The sequence below is a fragment of the Polistes fuscatus genome, unplaced genomic scaffold, assembly GCF_010416935.1.
Source record: "Polistes fuscatus isolate 324 unplaced genomic scaffold, CU_Pfus_HIC Scaffold80, whole genome shotgun sequence".
In the NCBI taxonomy this organism is placed as follows: Eukaryota; Metazoa; Arthropoda; class Insecta; order Hymenoptera; family Vespidae; genus Polistes; species Polistes fuscatus.
The window spans coordinates 18,263-39,907 of record NW_025113163.1 but is presented as its reverse complement, the minus strand read 5'-3'; the positions used below and the strand labels follow the sequence as shown (position 1 = coordinate 39,907).

General features: G+C 34.4%; 1 pseudogene; it reads right to left on the bottom strand.

Annotated features, from left to right (window-relative positions):
• Positions 1-274: 274 nt before the first annotated feature.
• On the bottom strand, positions 275-2,147 carry LOC122525237 (annotated as a pseudogene).
• Between the last annotated feature and the right edge of the window lie 19,498 nt (positions 2,148-21,645).

Below are 21,645 nucleotides of genomic sequence, written 5' to 3'. Positions count from 1 at the left end.
CTATCGATCAATGTACATAAAGGAATTAACATTATGCATATTATTTACGAAATAAAAGTAACAACTAATATACGCACGAGCATAAGATTTGATCGCGTGAGCGCTGTTAGTGTTTTTTTTTCTTTTCATTCTCTCTCTATCTCCTCCATTTCTCATAATTCTTTTTTTTCTTATCAATAATAAATCTCTTTCTTCTATTTCAAAATAATAACTCTAAAATTTAAAAAAATTATTCGTAAAGAGATGAGTAATAGTTAGCAAATAATTATTATGTTTACGGGCGAAACTGTGGTGGATGACTTGGAGTCGATGGATAATTTTTTTGACCGCTAGAAGAGGAGTTAAAAGACAATTTTCAGTTGGACTACTATTTAAATCGGATTCAGTTTTACTTTCTATTTCTTCTAGGTCAGTTGGTAGAAGATCCTCTATCAATCGTTGTTGCGCTTTCTCTAACATGTTCAGATCTACAACATGAGTTTGGATTCGATGCGATTCGTCTATCACTATGTAGGTACTGTTGCTTTAAGTCCAGATCCAGAGTTAGATTCTACAGAAGATACAGTGGAACTTAACAAAAATTTGGGACCATCTTCCAATATTGTTTTAGCAAATGGGATTAACCATTTGACGCAAGGGGCCAACTGTTCCCAAGAAAGACGCGACACATTTAAAGCACACTCTCGTCCTTGTATATGGTAAATGCATCCTGCAGCTAGGTGGCTGTAAGGAAATTTTAAACTGCCTTCATCCAAAGTTGCTAAATCCAAAAGCTGAGCAGCTTGCGTATAATGTAATCCGCCATATTGTGATATATAAACATGTTGGGCTTAGACCAATCACCGCATTCTATTTGCATGTAAATATTAAGCCATTCGAAAGCAGTCACGGATGATAGATTCCATCCGAATCCCTTCAAAATGATTAACTCTTTTCCTAAAATCTCTTCCTCGGTACAAGCTCCATCAGTGACGTATGCCAACTCAGCTATTTTAGGTGGATCAATTTCTTCGACCTGAAAATAAATTAAATGTTTCATTAGATTGTTATATTTATAAATAAAGTATTTGAAATGAGTAGATAATAATGCAAAAAAAAGGTAAATAAAGAATACGTACCTTAGCTGCTATGAACAGACATGTAATACCTATAAGTTGTAATTGACTTTCTGGTATTTTGATGAATAGACAGATACCTGTCTATATAGTTCATAGCAAGGTAATAAGTTTGTCTGTGTAGTTTGTACACTTCGCATACTACAATAAGCCAATCCAACAATATAGCTCGCATTCGTGGTTGTAATGTCGGATGCCTTTGAAACATATGTGAATCTTTTTGACTATGAGTCTTTTGATCTGCCAAACACATAAGTCTCCATACGTGCGTACTATCTGCCCAAGAAAAGACTGGAAGCGGAGCTGACCTATTTGTTCCATTGCTAGAGCCGGAAGGTGTTAAGAAACAAGTCGCGTTTCTTAATTCGGACCAAGTTGCTGGCTCCTGCTGTTCCTTTAAAGGCGTTGGAGATGTTTGAAGAGGCGTGCATGGATTCTCCATGGAAAGCGCACCATTACAAGACTCATTGTATGGCACGTGAGTTAATGCTGGTACTTTGCTAGGGGGATATATATTTTCTGAATCTTCAGAAAGTTCAGCTGTACTCCTTTTGCGCTTCATCGATTGCATCTCTCTACCACATTGCAAATAGGTATGTGAAGGTTTCTTCTCTTGTAAGCTGTCGATAAATGAAAAAGAAAAAAATTATACAACTACTGTTTTCCTATCATAAAGATATAAATGAGACAACGTATAAAAAATGAATGACCTAAGTACAACAATTAAACATCCAATACAGGATGCAATGGAAAATTTTAACTATTTGTCATTTATTATATCTCTGTTAAGTTTATAATTAATTTGCTATAGCATTTCTTCTTTTAGAAATCTTAATATGTGAATAGTAACAAGAGAAGGTTATATAAAATAAATTGAAGCCACAACTAAGGGAGAAAAAGTAATCGAATGTTTGCTAAGAGTGTTCCAAGGTCGCTATAATGAGTATCAATTTGTTCTAAATGAAAACCAATGAGATAATGAAAAAACTTTTAATAGAACAGAAGGTCGAGCACTCACCTGGTCTGTTGCATCTTGCCGAGATACCTTGGCTAAGTTCTATATATTTCCAAGAGTTATTTATTCTTTGTATTTATTATACGAATCGACCGATATCGTTCTAAATATTGAAGATAATAAAGCGAAATTTGATCGAAAAATATTGTCTATAAAATACCGAAAATGATGGTAGCGCGCGAAGTTCAGGCACACTCGATCGCCATAATGCACGTCGTCTTCCCTGATACTCTAATCCGATATATAAGTATTAAACTTAAAGTCACTCGAAATATTTAATCTTAAGAAAATCTTCTCTAGTCCTTAGATATGTAACGTTTGAGTGTAAATGAATTTGGAATAAAATTTTCATGGAAAAATCGGAGGACGTGGATCTCGAAGCGCGGGAGACCTGCGCGCGAAGCGATGACCAACCCCTGCTTGCAATCTGGCGCTGTGACGCCCTCTATATGAATACCATAACCTCAAAAGGGGAAAATTTTTCAATTTCGATAAATACTTTTAAAAGGACTTCCCTTGACCTCTATCATCGGACAAACACTGATGTCATTCTCAGGAAAGAAGAATTTCCTTGATCAAACAAAGGTGTCTCTAAGCTCTTCCTTCGGTCAATGAGTCTTCCGGATTACATCCGATTTTTCCAATAATTAAGCACAAAGGCACTCGACGAAGTTTTTCTCGAATAAAACGAGTACATTAGTCTCCTTATTGATAATTTCTTTTCACTTGTATATGAAATAACAGCGTTAAAACGTTTTCGAAACAACACGAACGCACATGCATCGAGACTCTTCCGCGTCCATTTGCAAACGCTGCTTCCCGCCTTGACCTAATCGCACTGTATTTCCGAACGAACGATGGAATTACTTTAAATTCACTCAAATTAAATGCGTTACGATGAGGAACTTCAGATAGTCGTGTAAAAAAGATAAATAATAAAATAATATATATTTAAAATGAAATCAAGAAACAGGTACGAAAGAGTGTCTTGTGAGAACGCCACAAAAGTAATAGGCGCCGGGCAAGCGTGCTATAGGTGTCGCTGCTAGCGCTTCAAAGATGGCCCTTTCTGATTGGTCGAGCCGTCTGACACAGCTGACGCTCAGCTAATCCGTCCGTAGCATACACTCGATGTTTATTTTTGATGAATGTACAAATGGCTGAATCTTGTATATTCGAAAAGTTAGTTCTAAAGTATATTATTATAAATAAGTCTTAATTTTATTTTTATTCATGAAATTTATTGGATAAGATCAAATATTCTCTAATGCAAATAAAAGTTAAAATCTTTTAGATGTACTCACAAAATAGTATTCTCTAACGAAAGTAGATAAAAGTCTAACGTATTTAATACTTGTTCAGTAATTATCGACAAATAACAATAAAAAAACTTTTATAGAAAATGATTAATAAACTATAAAATAAAAGATCGTCTATTATTTTTTATTAATGTATACTAATGCAAACAGTGAAAAAAAAAGAGAGAAAAATATCGACCGATAAAGTCGATACTTTATCGATCGTATCGATAGCTCGAAACTGTTTATCGATCGTATCGATAGCTCGAAACTGTTTATCGATCGATATTGCAACTAAAGGGAATTTACAAAATTAATAACTACGTGTCGCTTTGATCGATAATAAACCAATAACTGATCTAGTCATCTGTCTAAAAATTTCTCTTTTTCTTTCCCTCCCTCTTTCTCATTAGATATAAATAGAAATTACAATATTGACGTTCTTTTATTGTGACTTGGACTCGGGTATAATAAATTTAGACTTTCAACCAAATCAATTAGAAAAGGGTGGGTTCGGATAAATAACACTCCTTCTCTTAAGGAATCTTCCTGGTTTCCATTTTAGACAGTACGTAAATAACTAATATTGGCATTGTCTAAGTGAGAGCGGCGGTGTTTCTTTGTAGTTCTTGCTGGGCTATCAACGTGGGATAGAGTTATTGCTGCAAAGGCTACAATCCAGGTTAAGGTTGTTGGTGACGAGTATATCGTATATTGGTAGGACTGATAACGGATCGAAGTAGATTGCTGTATCTTAATACGTTGCGGCGGAAACAAAGGTAAAAGAGCTCTCAAGCGTATGAAAAAGGGGTACCTCGCGACGTAGTTTGTGCATGCGTTCTTTCTTTTACTTATCCACAGGGTACTACTTACTGTATTATTTGTTCGAATGAAGCCTTCGCTTGCCCCGGCTTTTCTTTAAACTTCGTAGAGTTTTTATGCTGAGGCAAGTGCTCTTTATCGCGTAATATTGTGTTGATTGATTTATTTATCCTTTTCTATCTTACTGAATCATACGTTGAATTCTCCGAACTTACGACATTCATTTCAAATTGCTTCCAGTCTTATATTCTATAAACAGTATTAAAGGTACTTTTCGTCTCGTATAAAAGAGTTTTCTATGGAAAAAAATTCTTTCTGTATCTGCGATGGAAATTATTTTAAGCTTTGATTAGTTTTTTTTCGCAATCGAAAAAAATGTGCTATTATACTGAAAAAAAAATTTTTATCAATATTCTTAATAAATTCAATTTAGAATTCTAAGAGATATCTTACCATACGACATGTTTAGTCTTGTTATCGAGACTTAAAGCGAAATACCTACAACAAATAATAACAAATAGCGCTTTCGCGTTTAAAAAAAGGGAAACATCTTGGAAGGAATTACCAAGAATTTCCTAAACGATGTAATATAGTTAAATTTCTTTATGTTAGAATTTAGTAGTACATAGTAGAATTTAGTATTTTTTGTTTCTAATGCTATTCGCTATTGACGGAAATTGTCTGTTTGGTATCAACGATCGAATTTATTTCTTGTTCTCTAGCACTTTACTTACGCATTACCAAAAGACTAGACTTATTTTGTTCAATAAGAATTTAAGCACAATTCTCGTTCGATACTTGCTACAAATAAAAAAGATCTACATATTTACTTTTTTTATAGGCTAAATAACGAAACCCCAAGCAAAACTCCTGCAGCTAAAGCAAATAATCACAAATTTTGCTTTCGCGATTAAAAAATGAAAGACATCTTTCAAGGCATTACCAAGAATTACCTGATCGATGTATAATAGTTAAATTTCTTTGTATTAGGTGTACATTTTGTTTCAAGTTCCATGTGTTTTCGATAAAAATTGTCATTCTTCTATCAACGATAGAGCTTATTTCGAGTTCTCTATAACTTTTATTTTCGCATTTCCAAAAAACTTGCCTTATTACGTTCAATAAAAATTTAAGCTTCATTCTTGTTCAATACGAATTAATAACCTAAAAGATCTCTAGAGCTACCATTTTAATAGGCTAAATAACGAAAACCCAGGCAAGACTCCTAAAGCGTATATTTCAAAATAAGGTTTTTTTTTCGAAAAAAAGAAGTATTTTTTGATATTTTTACCACGAATTATTTATAACATGTAATATAATTTTACTACTTATAATTAAAAGTATTTCTCATCTTGTACAGAAGGATTATCCATCGAAAAACATGCTTTCTGTATCTGCGATTGAAATTAATTCATGCTTTAAGTATTTTTTTTCGCCGTAGAAGAAAAATCTGCTATTATTCTGAAAAAATATATACAGCGAAATTCTAGAAAATTCAATTTAGAATTCTAAAAGATATCTAAAAATACGTTGTATATAGCCTTGTTTTCAACACCTAAAGCGAAATACCTACAGCAAATAATAACAAATATTGCTTTTGCTATTAAAAAAAAGAGCGAAATCTTTGAAGTTATTACCAGGCATTTCCTAAACGATGTAATATATTAAAATTTCCTTGTGTTAAGGGTACTTTTTGTTTCCAATGCGACATGTTTTCGACGAAAGTTGTCTGTGTACTATTAACAATCGAAATTATTTCTTATTGTTTAGCATTTTTTTCGCATTAAAAATAACTTGCCTTATTTCGTTTATTAAAATATTTTAGCAGTGTTCTTGATTTGTAGGAATTAGATATCTATAAGATCTCTAAACGTTCGCATTTTATAGCCTTTATAACAAAAACCTAGGTAACTTTCCCACAGTGTATAATAAAAAACTAAATTTTCTATCAGAATAAAGAGGTTATGTCTTTGATAGTTTTACAACAATTTATCTATAGGATGTTATATGTTTTATTACTTCGTATTAAAGATATTCTTCGTTTCATAAAAGATGTTTTTTCATCGAAAAATAAATGCAGATACAGAACTACATGTTCTGTATCTGCGATCAAAATTTTTTCCAATTTCGACTACCTTTTTTTCGTCATCGAAAAAATTGTACTATTATTCTAAAAAAAATATCCAGCAAAATTATTGAAAATTTAGAGTATAGAATCAAAAAGATCTTTAAATATACGCTCTATATATCCTAGTTATTAAGAAAAAGTGACAAATTACTATAGCAAATAGTCACAAATAGTGTTTTCGCGTTTAAAAAATATGACGATATCTTTAATGGTCTTTCTACGAATTATCTATGCGATGTATATAGTTTTATTCGTGCGTATTTAAGGTTCTTTTCCTTTAGAATTCGAAATTTTTTCAACAAAAATCTTCCTTTCTGTATCTGCAATCAACATTTTTTTAAACTTAGAGCACGTTTTTTTCACTGGTGAGGAAAATTTAATTATAATGCTAAAAAAACTTTCCTGCAAAATATTTGACATACTCTAGTAAAAAATCTAGAAGCTCCTAATAATTACGATGTGTATATCTTAGTTTTCGAGACCTAAAGTAAAATTATAACACCAAATAATTACAAATATTGCTTTTGCAATACTTTGCGTTAAACTTTTTGCGTTAAAAGTAACTACTGCAATTATCTAGGAACTACTTCTAGTTGATAGGTGCTATTGCTAGGATCTCGGTGCTACTGATAGGTGCTAGGAAAAACTAAAAAATGCTCGTTTTTCCGGTAATTGCTATGCGGTACTGCTAAGTGCTAAAAATCACTAAAAGTTGCTCTGTGCTACTTCTAGTTTCTAGGTTCAACTGCAAGGTTAAAGATCCTATTGCCAGTTAATAGGTTCGACAGAAAGCTGCTACTGCTATGTTTAATTGCTAGGAAAAAGATTATACTGCTTGTGCTATTTGCTACTGCTAGGTTCTACTGTTATGTGCAAGGTATTTCTGATAGGTGCAAGATTTTAAAACTTGGTGTAAAGTGCTACTAAAAAATTCTTTGTGCTACTCTATAATAATAGGTGCTAGATGCTACTGCAAGTAGCTAGGATTTAGTTTCTTCGGCTAGATACTAAGTGTTAGTTTCTTCGTCTAGTTGCAGGGTTCTACTTGCAATGCTAGGTGCTACTGCTAGGTGCTTGATGCTACTGCTTGGTGCTAGGTGCTAGGCTGCTAGGTGCAACTGCTAGTTGCTAGGTTCTACTGCAAGGTGCAACTGTTAGGTGCAAGGAGAAATTGTTGGATGCTTGATGCTTTTGCTAGGTGCTAGAATCTACTGCTAGGTTCTAATGCTATGTTCTTGCTGCTACTCCTTTTTTCTATGAACTACTGCTACTGGCAATATGGCACTGCTAGCTAATAAGTGCTGCGGCTAGGTACTACCTGTATGTTCTAGGTGCAACTACTGGGTGCTTTGGGCTACTGCTACTTGCTAGGTTCTACTGCTTAGTAATACTGCATGGTGTTAAATGATACTGCTAAGTTATAACTCTAAGTTATATTGCTAAGGGCTAGAATTCAGTAAAAGATAATCAGAGTTACTGCTTGTTTCTTGTATATACCGCAAATTGCAATGTGCTACTGCTAGCTATTAAGTGCTACTAAAAGGTGCTTAGTTCTACTGCTGCTTGTTAGCTGCTACTGCTAGCTGTAGGTGCAACCGCTGTGTGCTACTGCTGGAGGCTAGGTGCAAGTGCTACTTGCTAGGGACTACTGACATAAGTGAAAGGAAATACTGTTTTCTTCTAAGTTCTACTGATAATCATAAGAGCTGATTAGAGATACTTGTTTCTAGGTGCTACTACTGGTTTCTTAGTGCTACAGAAAGGTGCTTGTGTCTACTGCTATGTGCAATATCTATTGCTACGTTCCAGATGCTTATGATGAGTGCTACGTCTTAATAAACGTTGCTTGGTATTACTGCTAGTCACAAGTTCTTACTCTAAGATTCGAGACAATACTGCTAGGTCCTATTGCTAGGTGTTAGGCGCTATTGCTAAGTTCTACTTTTAAGTACTAAGTGCTTCTTTTACGTGCCGAATTCTACGGCAAGAAGCTAAATGTTACCAACAGGTTCTTGGTGCTACTGCTACTCACTAGGATCTAGTTCTTGGTTTTTTGTGATACTGTCTTGTCCAACATGCTACTAGGTACTTGGTTCTGCTACTATCTAGTTTTCACTTCTAGGTGAGAGGTGCTACTGCTAAATACTACTGCTAAGTGCTAAATGCTTCTTACAGATTCTAGGATCTACTGCTTTTCAATAGGTGCTATTTCCACGTTTAAGGTGTTACTGTGAAGTGGTAGATTCTACTATAAATAGCAAGGTGCATGGTTCTACTGCTAAAAGCTAGGTGCTTAGTTTACTTGCTAGGTGCTACTGCTTGCTGTTAATCGCTACTGCTAGGTGCTAGGTTCTACTGCTTAGTGCTAAGTTCTACTGCTACTAATAGGTACTACTAATAGCTGATAAAATTTGAAATTTGCTCGTTGATACTGCTGAGTGAAATTTTCTACTAAAATGTATAAGTTTTTATTTTTACATGCTAGGTGCTCGTGCTTGCTGATATGCGCTACTTTATGTGCCAGGTTTACTGTTACTTGATTGGTCCTACTTCAAGATTCCTTCTTCAACTAAAACGTTTTTGTTTCTACTGCTAATTATAAGGTGCAACTGCATTGTGCTAGATCCTATTGCTAGTGTCTAAGTGCTACTGCAACGCTCTTCTTGCAACTGCTAAGTTCTAGGTTCTACTGATATACTAGGTCTACTCTAGACACTAGGTGCTAGATTAAACTAATAATTGTTAGTTGCAAACGAAGGTACTACTGCTATTTACTAGGAGCTACAGATGATTGCTATGGTCTACTGCTGATAATAGGTCCTAGAACTACTGATAGATGCTTTGTACGACTACTCAGTTTTAGGTTTTACTACTAGGTTCTATCTGCTACCGCTATATCTAAGTGCTACAGATAATAATCAGTGCAACAGATAGATACTTGTTTCTAGGTCCTACTTCTTGTAGCAGAGTGCTACTTAAAGGTGCTCGTAGCTACTGCTAGTTTCTAGGTTCTACTGTAACGTGCAAGTGGCTACTGCTAGGTCGCAGTCTCTAATTCTATTTGCTAGGTGCTACTGCTTAGTGCTAAGTTTCAATGCTAAGTGATAAAATCCACTAAAAGGTGCTCGTTCCTTTTTTATATGCTAAGTGCTAGTGCTTAGTGCTTGGTGCTACTGAAAGCTTCTAGTTGTTACTGCTTCTTGCTTGGTGCTACGACTTGCATATTGGTGCTATGGATTCGTACTACTATTAGCTTCTTAGTTCTTTTGCTTCTTGCATGGTGCTACTGTTAGTATCCTGGTGCTAATAAAAGTTGATTTCTGCTACAGCTAAGTACACTGCTCTACTGCTATGTACTAGTTTTAATTGCAAGTTGCATGGTACTATTTCTATTTTTTACATGCAACTGTTTAGTGCTAGATACCACTGCTATTTGGGAGGTGCTATTGCTAGCATATAGGTCCTATTGGTAAGTGATACTGCTTCTTAATATGTTCTACTGCTAGCCGATATGTTCTACTGCAAGGTTCAATTGCTATTGATTGTGTTGCTTCTGCTTTCATGGTGCTTCTGCAATCTGATTTGTGCTACTGCTCGGTGCTACTGTTTGGTACCAGGTATTACTGTCATTTGCTTAGTGTTCCTGCTTGCATTTAGGTGCTACAGGTAGTTACTACTGCTACTTGCATGGTTCTACTGCTAGATTATAGGTGTTACTGATAGTGCTGTTGTGCGAGGATTTACTGCTACTTTCTAATTTTTACTGCTAGATGCAACTTCTCAGTGCTAGGTGCTACTGAAAATAGCAAGGTGCTACATATAAATTTAAGTGCTACTGCAAAGTGCTACTGCTATGTGTTAGAAGCTACAGATAATGCTAAATGCTACTTCTTCATATAAGGTCCTAATGTTACTGCTAAGTTCTTTGTGCAACTACTAAGTGTTAAGTTTTCCTGCTAGGTGTCAAGACCTAAACAATTTGCTACTTCTATGTGAAAAGTGCTACTGATAATGATAGGATATACTGATAGTTTCTTCTTGCTACTGCTAGTTGCAAGGTTCTACTGCACATTGTCTGTTGCTACTGCTAGGTGCACGGTGCTTTTGCCACTTGCAACATGCAACTGCTAAGTGTTAAAATATTCTAAAAGGTGCACAGTGCTACATCGAGTAGCTAGGTTTTACTGCAATGTTTAAAGTCCTACGGCCAGCTTATATGTTCGAATGCTAGGTAATACTGCAAAGTTCTCTTGTTAGAAGCTAGGTTCTTCTTCTGTATGCTTGGTGTTATTTCTTGTTGCATGGTTCTACTTATTATAACTCGTTACCACTGTTACTATCTAAAAGCTACTTTTAGTTTATAGGTGTTGCTTTTTTATTCTAGGTGCTACTGCTAAGTTCTATGGACAACTAAAAGGTGCTTATTTCTTTTGCTACTGGCTTCTACTTGGTGCTATTGCTGGATGCTAAGTGCTACTGAAAGGTGCTCGTTGTTACAGCTCGTGGTGAGGTTCTACTGTAAAAAGCAGGACTCTACTGATAAATACATGGTCCTAGTGCAAGATGCTACTGCTTCATGCTAGTGTTACAGATAAATGCTAAGTGCTATTGCTTGATAATAGTTCCTAGTACTACAGCTAGGTTAATTGTTTTACTACACAGTGTTTTGTTTTACTGCTAGATGCTTGGTGCTATAGCAAGGTTTTTCTACTAGGTGTTAAGTGCTACTATATTCATATTAGGTTCTGATAGGTTCTTGGTTCTTGGTGCCACTGATAGTTACTTCATGCTACTAGCATTATAGTTTTAAAGCTAAGTGCCTGTTGCTACTGCCAGCTGTTTAGCGCTATTGCTAGGTGCTTTGTGGTATAGCTAAAGGCTAGATGCTACTGCTAGATAATTGGTTTTACTTATTAGTACTTGTCCTACTGCTACTATCTACTGCAAGTGCTACTTGCCGGTTGCTATTGCGAAGGTCTAAGTTCTGCTAAAAGGTTCTTAGTGCTACTGCTAGTCACTAAGTTGTACTGCAAGATATAAGGCTCTATTTCTAGTTGTTAGGTGCTATTGATATTTTCTTAGCGCTACTGCTAGGTACTTGGTGCTACTGCTAGTTGCGAGGTGCTACTGCTATTTGCAGGTGCTACTGCAATGTTCTAGAAGCAACAGAAAATTGCTATATTCTACTGCTTGATAATAGATCCTAGTAATACTGCTAGGCGCTTAGTGAAACTAACAGGAGCTAAATTTTACTGCTAGCTACAACGTGCTATTGTTATGTGCTAAGTGCTTATGATAATCATAGTTGATACTAATAGACAACTTATTTTAGATGTCACTGATATTTACATGATGCTACTGCTCTCTGATAGGCGCTACTGTTCTGTGCTACAGCTAACTTATATTGCTAAGGGCAAGGTTCTACTGCTACTTGCTAGGTGCTAGAGCTAGAATCTTGGTGCTACTTAAAGGATTTCATTTCTACTGCTACGTGCAAAGTGCTGCAGCTGTTTGCTATTTTCTATTGCTAGTTGCTAGGTGCATGCTTGTAGAACTATGTTTTACATTCTAATGCATGATGATAAGGGCTACTAAAATATGCTAGATTTTAATGGAAGAAACTAGGAGCCGTGTGCTACTGCTATGTATTCGATTTTATTGCTGGGTATTAGGTTTAAATGATAAATGCTAGTTGCTACTGCTAAATAAAAGATGCTTCGTGCTACTGATAAATGTTAGGTTCTATTGCTAATTTTCACTGGTAGATGCTTGGTTTTACTTAATAGTACTAGGTACTATTGCCACTTGCTATGAGTTGCTTCTAGCTGATAGGTGCTACTTCTAAATGCTACTGCTCAGTGCTTAATTTTACTGCTACGTGCAAAATGCTACTGTTAAGTGCTAGATGCTAGTTACTCGTTTTAGGTATTACTGCTTGCAAATAGTTACTACTTATAGGTTCAAAATTCTACTGTATAGTGGTTGATTTTACAACTAATTGCATAGTGCCAGATCCACTGCAAAATGCTTGGTCATAGGTATACTTGCTAAGTCTCATTGAACAGTGCTTAGTTTAACTACAAGCTGCTAGGATCTACTAAAAGGTGCAAGGTAAAACTGCAAGGTGCTAGGTGCTATTGCTAGTTGCTAGGTGCTACTGATGCTGTAAGGAGCTACTGCTTGCTGCTAGGTGCTATTAGCTTTTGTTAAGTACTACTGCTTAGTGCTACTGCTATTTGCTAGGTGATACTAAAAGGTTTGTGGTGTCATTGTTAGCTTCATGGTGATACTGCTAGCTGTTAGGCGCTACTGCAAGGTGCTTTGTGCTACTGTTAGCTGTTAAGCGTTACTGCTAGATGCTTCGGGCTACTGCAAGTTTATAAGTGCGACTGCTTGTTGCTTGGTTCTACTTTCTAGTACTAGCTAATACTGCTACTATATAGGTTCTACTGCTGGGTTCCAAGTGCTGCATATAATCATAGATAGTACTAATAAATACTTGGTTTTAGGTTCAAATGCTAGTGTCTTGGTGTTACTTTTATTGGCTAGGCGCTACTGTTTAGAACATGGTACTACTAGTAGGTTCTAAGTTATTCTGCTAGGGGCTAAGTGCTACTGCTTTTTAATACGTGCGACTTCTAGGTTCAAGGTTGTACTGCAAAGTTTTATGATCTATTACTAATTGCTATGTTCAAGGTTCTACTGCTAGGTCCTACTTTCTAGTGCTACTTGACAATACGTCCTTGTACTACTAAAAGCTGCTTTGTTCTACTACTAAGTGCTAGGTTTTACTGCTAGTTGCTAGGTTCTACTGCAAGTTGTAAGGCTCTTTTTAAAAATATACCTCTTTTGGCGCGTTGGCGAAAATGAAATGGGGAGTGATTTTGTTCCGAGCGTCTTGAAAACGACACCACGAAATTTGTCGGTATTTACGACGCGCGGCAAAGCGATTTCAAGTATACGGAATGAATTTGTCTTCTTCTCTTCTTCTTCCATTTTTTTTTTCTCAAGCGGGTCACCCATCTAATTACTAATCGTACTCAGCGCTGCTTTACCTAAATGATCGAGCGAGAACTAATGCTGTAACCGCGCCATGGCTGTTGACACATAAAGTAATTTGATATATCTCCCTTACAAATAATGTGGACTGATATCTATATTTTTATATTTTTGAAGTTATTTTTTTTATTCTTTCTTATATATATATAATATATCGATCGATTGAAAATATTTTTCTTTTCTTTTTTGAAGTTATTTTGTTAACTTTACAGAAAAGATTAATTAGTAGCTTATCTTCTCATATTTTCAATCCTCCTCCTTTTTACCTGGTCACGCTATAAATATATGTATATATATAAGGTATATTCTGTACAGTTCTTATAAGGATTATGTCTTGGTAATATAACTGCCTTGAGTTTCTGCAAATAAGAGTCTCTCTCGATTATTTTATTAATATTATTTACACTAAACTACATTATCTGCATTGCTTTACCTTGTACAAATACAAATTACACTTAAAACTACACTATGTACATTAGTTGCATTACCTGCAAATAAGAGAAACAACATTTACAGCTAATATTCACTCTTATTTTATTGGCTTATTACTAGCTTCGCAATTTGAACTCTAACCGTCTCTGCTTAGAAAACTCCTAACCGTTTCTGTCCCGTTATTAACGTTCCCGAATCTTTCTAAGCCTAATACGCCTGCGCGTCTTAACTGTAAGAAAGCAGCTAATTTAAATCATTAGTAAAGATGACGAAATATAAATAGTAATATTTCGTTACATATATTAATATTTATATAAAATTAAATAACTTCAATAAATAAATGAGAATAAAAATATAATAGTAAAAGAAAAATAAACTTAACTCCGCCTGCATGATCGATGGGAGCATCGAAATCAGCGATCATGTTGCCGGTCCTAAGCCCGGGAAAAGGAGGAAGGTTGTTGGATCAGGCTTGCTCCCTACCCAACGTAAAAAAAGAAATTTGCTCATAGAAACGAGATTTTACCTCGGAGCAGGACGGATTCAAAAATGACGACCCAAGCAAAAAAAAGGACAAAGAGTTGGAAAAAAGAACACATAATGCGTCTGGCTACCTGAAACATCAAGTCATTTAATAATAAAGACCAAGAAACCCTAAAAGAATTGAAAGATAATAAAATTGATATATGCGCCTTACAAGAAACCAAAAAGAAAGGCAAAGGACAAATACAATATGACGACTACTTAGTGATCTATAGTGGTGTGGAAAAACAATTCAGGGCAAAAGAAGGGGTAGCCATCGCAGTATCCAAAGAATATAAAAACAACATAAAAGAGTGTGATTACATATCTTTAAGAATATTAGTGGTAAAAATGAAAACAGAAGACCAAAAATTAAATATAGTGTCAATTTATGCACCAGAAGATAACAAACCAAAAGAAGAAAGAGAAGCCTTCTACGACCAGCAACAAAATATAGTCGGATTATTACCAAATAACCAACAAATAATAATCCTTGGAGATTTTAACGCTCGCATCGGAAATGAAATAATACCTGGAATAAAACAAAGGTTCAACGAAAATGTGTTAAATAATAATGGAGAACTTATAACACAATTGTGTACATTTAATGAGCTTAGGATTAACAAGACATTCTATAACCACAAAGAGCAATACAAACTCACATACAGCAACACTAGAGGCTTCAGGTCAACAAATGATTATATTGTTACCAATAGATACGTCCAACCACACCAAATACTAGATATCAGGACGTTAAATTCCGCGAATGTAGGAAGCGATCATAGCCTGCTACTAGCAAAAATAAGAATGAAGTTTAAACCCCAAAGCAACCTTGCCCGAGCAACCCAAGAACCGAAAATAAACATCGAGTCACTATGGAACTTACATACTAAACAACTATATGAGAACAGGTTGAAGGATAAAATCGAAATAAACCAAATAAAAGAAGAGGATAATATAAACACAGCCTGGAAGAAACTAAAAACTAACATTTTAGAAGCTGCACATGAAGCCCTGGGAACACGAGCTGTAAAAAACCGGGCTAGAATGATCAAAACTCCTTGGTTCCGCCCAGAGATTAAGGAAATATGCAAAAAAAAGAAAATAGCATACCTTAACTATAGGACATTACGAACACCTGAATCATACGCAATGTATAGACGAATCCGGAATCAAACAGCGACATTAGTAAGGCAAAAAAAACAACATCATTGGGAGATTTTTTCGAAAAGAATGGAGAGTGACTTCTATGGACTCCAAAAACAAATTGGCGATTTATTAGAAATCAAAGAAAGGAGGTCAATGAAATGATCGAAACAAACCAGATCACAAAAGAAAATTGGATTAACTATATAACAGAGCTCTATAAATCAGAAGAACCTCAAACGGAACTAAATACGCCAGAAATAATAACTAGAAGCGAAATACAAATTGAGTCCAGTGATGTAGAAGCAGCTATTCGAAGACTAAAGAATAGGAAGAGCTCAGGGAAAGATGGCATCCAAAACGAGTTACTAAAATATGGTGGTCAACGTCTCACACAACAATTAACATTCATAATCCAAAAAATACTACGCCAACACAAAATACCTGACGAATGGCGAACTAGTACAACTATAGTTATGTTTAAAAAGGAGACAAAAAGCTGCCTACAAACTACAGGGGAATAAATCTTTTAAACACTTCATTGAAACTAACAACAAAGGTTATAACGAATAAAATTAACAGCTTAACGAATCTAGAAGACGAACAACAAGGATTCAGATCAGGCAGATCGTGCACAGACGCGGTTTTCATCATAAGACAGATAACAGAAAAATCAATTGAATACAACAGACCAGCATATGTGTGTTTCATTGATCTGGAAAAGGCATTCGACCGAGTGCAGTTAAAGAATGTTATACACCTCCTCTATAACCGGCAAATTCCGAATAATCTTATCAAGACCATAGAGGACATCTACAGAAACAACAAGATCCAAGTAAAGATAAATGGTGCCTTGACTGAACCGATTGATGCAGATCGTGGTATCCGACAAGGGGATTACCTAAGTCCCCTGCTTTTTAACATCATTATGGACGAAATAATAAGAAACGTAAGACTGCTAAAAGGATATAAAATGGGCAGCGAAGAAATAACCATCCTATGCTATGCTGATGACGCTGTATTAGTTGCCGAAAATGAGGATGATCTACAACGTCTACTACACCGATTTAACTGCATAGCCAAATCATTCAATATGAAAATATCGGCCCAGAAAACTAAATGCATGACAACATCTAAGACACCGTTAAGATGCAAACTGGAAATTGAAGGTAAGGTTATTCAGCAGGAAATGAGATTTAAGTACCTAGGAATAGAAATCTCAGGATATAGTGATGTTGAAGCAGAGGTAAGAGAACAGACAATGAAGGCATCCAGAATAGCGGATTGTTTGAATGACACAATATGGCGAAACAAAAACATGGACATAGAGACCATAGCAAGAATCTACAAGGCAATGGTAAGACCTATTATGTCACATACCGCAGAAACTCGACCAGACACGGCGAAAACGAAACAGTTACTAGAGACAACCGAAATGAGAGTTCTTCGCAGAATAGCTGGAAAAACACTACTGGATCGAGAGAGAAGTGAAGATATAAGAAGAGCATGCAAAGTGGAAAACATTAACGAATGGATACCAAAAAGAAAAAAAGAATGGAACGAACATATCAACAGAATGGACAACGGAAGAATTGTCAGAATTGCACGGGATAAGTCACCGGTTGGCCGCAGAAGCACGGGGCGCCCACGAAAACGATAGTGCGACAATTTAACAGTGCAATAGGCAGAAAAACGTCGTTACGAAACAGGCAATTTGCATAAACTAAAGAATGAAGAAGAAGAAGAAGAATAATATCTTATCTCGCTGTCAAAGCCAATCAAGCCAGATCCACCCATCGTTCTACTCAGACTAGCAAGAAACGGAGATTGCTTGTTTGTGTGTTTATAATTATTTTGCACTGCGAAGGAAATATCGTTTAACAATACACCTAATAGATGATGTGCACAGAAACATTTAGCAACACTCTGTCCTCAAGAGGGAAAAATCGAAAACGTCATATTTGTAAACTGAAACGGTAGTCACCTAACAAATTATAAAGGATGTCAGACGAGAAAACTACTACAAAAAAATTGTTTCCAACGCTAAGGAAAAAGGTACTGAATAAACTTACTCTAGACAATGCTTCGACGTTAAGCCAAAACAATAAACCACACGAAAATGCCAACAGAGATAAAATACAAATATTAAATCACACTGCATCACGAAGAAGCTACGCTGAAGATACAAAATTCTCTTTTCAAATAACAAACACCACAAATTATCACGATGCTACAATTATTAACAAATACGCTACTTAACAACAAATAATTGATAAGCACATAAAAATAGCGGTTTGGAATAGCAATGGATTAGAGCAACGAACTCAAGAAACCAAAGTGATTTTATATTCGAACGACATAGATATTCTACTCGTATTCGAAACTCATCTCCGGGATGGAAACTGTATAAATATTTCATTCTATACCATGCATGACACAAATCATCCTTCAGGTGAAGCGCATGGTGGAACTGCCATAATTATTAGGAATGAGATCAAACATTATCTACAGAGTAAAACAGCTAACGATAAATTTCAAGTCACAACAATTACCTTAAGAACTCAGGGCAATTCACCTAAACTCTCAGCTATTTACAAAAAACAGAAATTAGAAATTTAAACTGATCAATTAAAAAATATTTTCTAGTAAAATGGTATTAAATTACTAGCAACCTTAGACTTCTACGCTAAGCATCCTAATTGAGAATGAAAAGTAACATTAATACGAGATAAAAAATTATATTCATAAATAACTATATCATAACTAAAAATCTTCTTCGCAGGCGAATCAACTTACTGTCTCTCTTTTAATTACAAAACTTCCCACTTATAAGACTTCGGCGTCCTAAAAGGTTTAAATCTATTTAATTTTAAATCTGAATCATTTAATTCAAATCTGACAATTCAACCATAATAATAAAATACCAGAACAAACCTGTCAGATATAAAAAATTAAAAAATCTGTGAGATAGAAATACAAAATGGAAGATCTTTAAAGAAATCTTAGAATTCAAATTGAACTGTAATATTAAGCTCAAGACCACTGTTCAAATAGAAAAAGCAGTTAACAATTTAACACATGCAGTACAAGAAGCAGCGTTAGCGTCTACATCTCAAAAGATTTACCCAAAAAAATCCTGTCATATCTTAGCACTATTTTGCAAAAAATAAAATTAGAAAGTCAAGCTTGTTCTAAATAGTAGAAAAAAGGAACTATGTGTGTACTTACGTACGCACGTAAGAAGTTATTCTTCTTTAGCGTAACAAAACACTTTTTTCGCAGCCTATATGTCTTACAAAGTTCCATGTATGTTATGATGAATACTTTCTTTTGGATCAATTTTTATAACGATAGTAATAGGCATTACACATCTCTGCATTAAATTTTAAAATCTCAAAAACTAAAAAAACAATTTAAATGTATACTGATACTAGCCAAAAAGCTGCAAGAATTTGTAGTTTCATTAGAATTACTGTAGAAAATAATTTATAAATAATTAAAATGTATGAATTTTCCAATTCTTTTAATAGAATATTATTACACATAGTTTCTTCCCAGTGTGAATAAAAAGAAGACTGTATATTCTAAAATCTTTCATGATTTCAGTATCATCAGCATCTTTCTATCGTTGTTGAAAATAATGCGCTCTCTCTTCCAGTAACATGAATGATCATCTATGCGGAGTAAATAAGTTTTCTAATGCTTAGAATAAACATTTTTTAATAATATTATAATATTTATTTCTTTCAGAAGCAAGACAATAATTTTTACCTTTTAACAGATTCATGTTTTGCTTATTCCTTGTAACTGTTACTGCATTCTCTTTACCTAAAACTTAAATGAAATCTCTACGAAGGAGACATTAGCAAAAAGAAATTTTTATACCGTTAATAATTGGAAAAAGAAATTTATATGGACAGATCCAATGCTGAAAATGAATATTTTTTTTACGTGTGTTACAGTCTTTAATTGAAACAGAAAATGTTAATGTAGCTAAAAATATTTAAGAAAGTATTTTATGTATGAAATATAAAGAAATAATGTGGAAACAAAGCCACATAAATGGAATTAAAAAATATATTAAATTATTTTTACTCGGTAAAGTATTTTAACTGAATTTTAAGCTATTCTACTCACTATTGTTTGTTATAATATCAGGATAAGGAGAACGATTTATAATTCATCGGTATACTTAAAATAAAATCAGAAAATTTTCATTGTATCGTTAAGGCATAAAAAAAATCGTACAGTATGTTATCCAGTTTATTCATTTTCAACCTAAATTGATGATCACCATAGAAAAGAAATGAAACGAATTAAAATTCATAAATAATAATACATGCCTTAGTGAACATTAAAAAACTAATAAATAATAATACATACCTCGAATAACCTCAAAAAAGACTTTTATTACTAATATTGAAAAATAATCAATATTTTTAATGATATTGTTGAAAATATTTACAGTTTTTTAAGATCAATCACCATCGTATGTAATAATAAAAATAAACTAGTGTAAGAATAGGTAGAGTGTCTTTGTTAATGGACCTAGCAGGGCGTGCTTAGCAACGGTTTGAAGAGTGTGTATGCGCGGTAACAACATTTCAATATTCCTAATATTTTTAATATTCTCAAAATAATTGAAGCGCGTATATCGAATATACAGTAAGAATTTTTAATCTTTACAAATGGTACATTAAACGTTTTCACGTTGAGTGCCACACGAATTCAAAACGAAATCCTCGTGAGGCAACGCTCGTTATTTAGTATTAAAAAAAAAGTATAAATTTAAAACAAAAATAATAACATTCACATTGTACGATACGTTTCCAGTTTTTTTTGCCACCCTCTCGATATTTTTATAATTAATTAAAGATCAACTATCACAATGATTACATATTATTATTATTAATATTTATTATATATTATTATTAATAATATCATTATTAATTTTCTTGTTAGAATTTTTAATTTTTTAATTATTGTTATTATTATTATTATCATTATTATTATTATTAATTTTCTTTTTACATAGAATATAGTCGATAAAGAAACCTGTTCCCTCCCACCCTGCTTGATGATCGATAATATTCGCTAATGTAAGCTGAGATTATTTTTCTTTTATTATTATATTTTTATTCTCATTTATTTATTTAATTTTATATAAATATATATTTATATATAGCATTATTATAAATATATTAGGTGTACAAATAAGTTTCCGCCGTTTTTAATTAAAAATTAAGTATTTATTCTAGAAGAATGGTAATTTTAAAGTTATTTAAAATACTGTCCATCACTTGCAATGACTTTTTCCTATCTCTCAGGCAATATCCGGATCCCACGTCGGAAGAACTCCTTGTCTTTTGAGGCTATCCACGAATCAACCCAATTTTTGGTATCTTCATATGATTTGAACCGCTGCTCCGACAGAGCATGTGCCATGGACCGAAATAGGTGATAATCGGACGGTGCAATGTCTGGTGAATACGGCGGGTGGGGTAACACTTCCCAATCAAGTGTTTCCAAATAATTTTTCACGGGGGCCGCTACATGTGGACGAGCATTGTCATGCAGGAGAATAATTTTTTCGTGTCTAGAATAGTATTGAGGGCGTTTTTCCTTCAGAGCTCGGCTCAATCTCATTAATTGTGTTCGATAGAGGGCTCCGGTGATTGTTTCGCTCGGATTAAGCAACTCATAATACACTACACCCAGCTGATCCCACCAAATACACAGCATGAGTTTTTTATTCGGTTTGCTGTTGATGTTGACGCATAGCTTGGTAATCCCCATGATTTTCTTCTTTGGATTATCATAATGTATCCATTTCTCGTCACCAGTGATGATACGATGTAAAAAACCCTTTTTTTTATTTCTAGCAAGCAGTATTTCACTTAAGCATAATCGGCGTTCAATATCTCTCGGCTTTAATTCGTACATAACCCAATTTCCTTGTTTATTAATCATTCCTAATTATTTTAAACGATGTGAGACTGCTTGCTGAGTGACGTCTAATGTTACAGCAAGTTCTTTTTGTGTTGAGATGAATCTTCCTCCAATATTTCCTCCAATTCTGCATCCTCGTAAATTTTTGTCCTTCCACTG